Source organism: Chiloscyllium plagiosum, chromosome 40 (genome assembly GCF_004010195.1).
Source record: "Chiloscyllium plagiosum isolate BGI_BamShark_2017 chromosome 40, ASM401019v2, whole genome shotgun sequence".
Classification (NCBI taxonomy): domain Eukaryota; kingdom Metazoa; phylum Chordata; class Chondrichthyes; order Orectolobiformes; family Hemiscylliidae; genus Chiloscyllium; species Chiloscyllium plagiosum.
The window spans coordinates 12,734,165-12,738,497 of NC_057749.1; positions in this window are offsets into that span (position 1 = coordinate 12,734,165).

The following is a 4,333-nucleotide window of genomic DNA, read 5'->3' on the forward strand; positions in this document are numbered from 1 at the left end:
ATGTAGTGTACAAAATCCCATGCAAGGACTGCACAAAACACTACATAGGACAAACAGGAAGACAGCTAACGATCCGCATCCATGAACACCAACTAGCCGCGAAACGACATGACCAGCTATCCTTAGTAGCCACACAGGCAGATGACAAGCAACATGAGTTCGACTGGGACAACACTACTATTATAGGACAAGCCAAACAGAGAACAGCCAGGGAATTCCTAGAGGCATGGCACTCATCCACAGATTCAATCAATAAGCACATCAACCTGGACCCAGTATACCGACCACTGCAACGGATAGCTGGAAATGACAACTGGAAGCGGCAGATTCAAACCACTACAAATGGCGGAGGGAAGATCACAGCAGCGCTTCACAGGAGGCTCACAAGCACTGAGGATGTCACCTAGACGGGACAAAACGTCTGCAACACAAATTCCCAGCTCGGCGAACAGAACCACAACAACGAGCACCCGAGCTACAAATCTTCTCACAAACTTTGAACCCCCAATAGCAGCAGGGAGATTGAAGAAAGCATATGTTGGCAGATTTTGGAAAAGTGTGAATGTAGCAGGGTTGTTATGATGGGTGACTTTAACTTTCCCAATATTGATTGGAACCTCCTTCGAGCAGATGGTTTGGAAGGAGCTGCTTTTGTAAGGTGTGTTCAGGAGGGTTTCCCAACTCAGTACGTTGACAGGTCGACGAGGGGAGAGGCAATGAGCCGGGGCAGATGTCAGATCTTGCGGTGGGAGAGCATTTTGGTGATAGTGACCACAACTGTCTCACATTCTACATAGCTATGGAGAAGGAGAGAAGCAGGCACAATGGGAGGATACTTAATTGGGGAAAAGGAAACTATGATGCTATCAGACGTGAGTTAGAAAGCAATGACTGGGAGCAATTGTTCCATGGAAAGGGCACTAGAGACATGTGGAGACTGTTTAAGGAACAGTTGTTGCAAGTGATGCATAAATGTGTTCCTCTGAGACATGCAAGAAGGAGTAAGATAAAGGAACCTTGGATGACGAGAGCGGAGGAGCTTCTCGTCAAAAGAAAGAAAGCAGCTTACGTAGGGTGGAGAAAGCAAGGGTCTTGCTCAGCTCTAGAGGATTAGAGCAGGTGAGGAAGGAGCTCAAAAATGGTCTGAGAGCCAGGAGGGGGTACGATAAAGGCTTGGCAGGAAGGATTAGGGAGAATCCAAAGGCATTTTACACGTATGTGAGGAATAAGAGAATGATCAAAGAGAGAGTAGGGCCGATCAGGGATAGCATAGGGAACTTGTGTCTAGAGTCTGAGGAGGTAGGGGAATCCCTAAATGAGTTTTTTCCTTCTGTCTTTACTAAATAAAAGGACCTTATAGTGAATGAAACCATTGAGGAGCAGGTAAGCATGCTGGAACGGATAGAGATTGAGGAAGCTGATGTGCTGAAAAGTTTGACAAACATTAAGATTGACAAGTCGCCAGGGCCAGACCAGATTGGTCCTCGGCTGCTTTGGGAAGCGAGAAATGTGATTGCTTCGCCACTTGCGAAGGTCTTTGCATCCTTGCCCTCCACCGGAGTTGTACCTGAGGACTGGAGAGAGGCAAATGTAATTCCTCTCTTCAAGAAAGGAAATAGGGAAATTCCCAGCAATTACAGACCAGTCAGTCTCACGTCTGTCGTCTGCAAGGTGTTAGAAAGGATTCTGAGGGATAGGATTTATGACCATCTGGAAGAGCATGGCTTGATTAAATGCAGTCAGCAAGGCTTTGTGAGGGGCAGGTCATGCCTTACACTCTTATTGAGTTCTTTGAGGATATTACTAGACAAGTTGATGAGGGTCGAGCGGTGGATGTGGTGTATATGGACTTCAGCAAGGCATTTGATAAGATTCCCCATGGTAGGCTCATTCAGAAGGTCAGGAGGAATGGGATACAGGGAAATTTAACTGTCTGGATACAGAAAGTGGTAGTGGAAGGAAAGTATTCTGCCTGGAAGTCAGTGGTGAGTGGTGTTCCACAGGGGTCTGTTCTTGGGCCTCTACTCTTTGTAATTTTTATTAATGACTTGGATGAGGGGATTGAAGGATGGGTTAGCAAGTTTGCAGACGACACAAAGGTTGGAGGTGTAGTTGACAGTATAGAGGACTGTTGTCGGCTGCAGCATGACATTGACAGGATGCAGAGATGGGCTGAGAGGTGGCAGATGGAGTTCAACCTGGATAAATACGAATTGATGCATTTTGGAAGGTCGAACTTGAAAGTTGAGTACAGGATTAAAGACAGGATTCTTGGCAGTGTGGAGAAACAGCGGGATCTTGGTGTGCAGGTACATAGATCCCTTAAAATTGCACCCAAGTGGACAGGGTTGTTAAGAAAGCATATGATGTTTTGGCTTTCATTCACAGGGGGATTGAGTTTAAGAGCCGTGAGATCTTGTTGTAGCTCTATAAAACTTTGGTTAGACCGCACTTGGAATACTGTGTCCAGTTCTGGTTGCCCTATTATAGGAAAGATGTGGATGCTTTGGACAGGGTTCAGAGGAGGTTTACCAGGATGCTGCCTGGAAGGGGGCTTATCTTATGAAGAGAGGTTGACTGAGCTCTGACTTTTTTCATTGGAAAAAAGGAAGAGAAGGGACCTAATTGAGGTATACAAGATAATGAGAGGCATAGATAGAGTTGATAGCCATTTAAGAGACTGCTGGACATGCATATGGTCACAGAAATTTGAGGGTTCGTACATTAGGTTTACCTTACATGAGGATCAATGGTTAGCACAACATCGTGGGCTGAAGGGCCTGTTCTGTGCTGTACTGTTCTTTGTTCTATGTTCTATCCTATTCACGTGCTCTGCCGACTTCAGAGATCTGTGAATAATTGCCCCAAGATCCCTCTGTTCCTCTAAGCTACTACATGTCCTGCCATTCATTAAGTTTTCCCTTATCTTGTTCCTTCTTTAAAACTGCATCACCTCATACTTATCAAAGTTAAATATCATCTGCCACTAGTGTGTCCATATGACCAACCCATTTATATTTTCCTGTAACCTACACACATCTTCGCTATTAGCCAATCTACTAATCATGGTGTTGTCTGCAAATTTGCTTAACATTCCCTCCATATTTTCATTTATAACATTGATTAGTCTAAAGTAAACTCCATCTGCCATTCCTTGACCTACTGTCCCTGATGATCAAGATCCCATTGTACTCGTAAACAAACTTCTTCACTGTCCGCCAAATTACCAATTTTGGTGCCATCTACAAACTTACTAACCATGCCTCCTATATTCTCAATCAAGTTGTTTCTGTAAATGACAAATACCAGCAGCACATCACTGGTCACAGACCTCCAGTCTGAACAATGATCCTCTACTACTATTCTGTCTCCTACCATTAAGTCAATTTTGTATCCAATTGGCTCTCTCTCCCTGGATCCCATGTAATCTAATCTTACCCTCTACCACTGTTCACCTATCACCTCCTCACCACTCCACCTCTCTCCCCACCCAAATCCTCCCCCACCCTCATCCCCCTCCCCCACCTTATCTGCAGCTCCCCTTACCCTCACTCCCAATCCTGATGGAGGGTTATACTCAAAACGTTAACTTCTCCACCTCCTGATGCTGCCTGACTTGCTATATTCTTCCAGTCTTTTGCTTGTCTATTTAATCTTGGTAACCAGTCTTCCATGTGGAACCTGTCGAAGGCTTTGCTGAAGTCCATGTCGACAAAGTATATGTTCTGCCTTCATCTATCTTCTTGGTCAAATTCCCATGCACAAAACCATACTGACCGTCCCTGATCAGTCCTTGCCTTTCCAAATGCTTGTAGATGCTGTCTCTCAGGATCTCCACCAACAACTTACTCACCGCAGACATTAGGCTCACTGGCCTGTAGTTCCCTGGCTTTTCCTTGCAGTCTTCCTTTATTAATGGCATAACATTAGCCACCCTCCAGTCTTCCAGCACGTCATCTGTGGTTATCAATGATGTAAAATATCTCCACTAAGGACACCTCAATTTCATCCCTAGCTTCCCACAATGTCCTTGATACACTTGATCACATCCCAGTGATTTATCTACCTTTATGTGTTTTAAGACCTCCAGCATCTCTTTTATAATGTTGCTAGTTGATATCACTTTGTATACAGAGGAACCTCAATTATCCGGCATTTGATTATCTGAATTTCGGATTATCCAAACTAAACTGTGTTATCTGGCATTCAATTATCCAAACATTCGATTATCCAAACAAAACACACTCCCCACCTGTGTCGTTCAGATAATTGAGGTTCCTCCGTATGCCCCATTAACAAACAGCGTCCCCTAATATTTGAATAAAATAGCAGT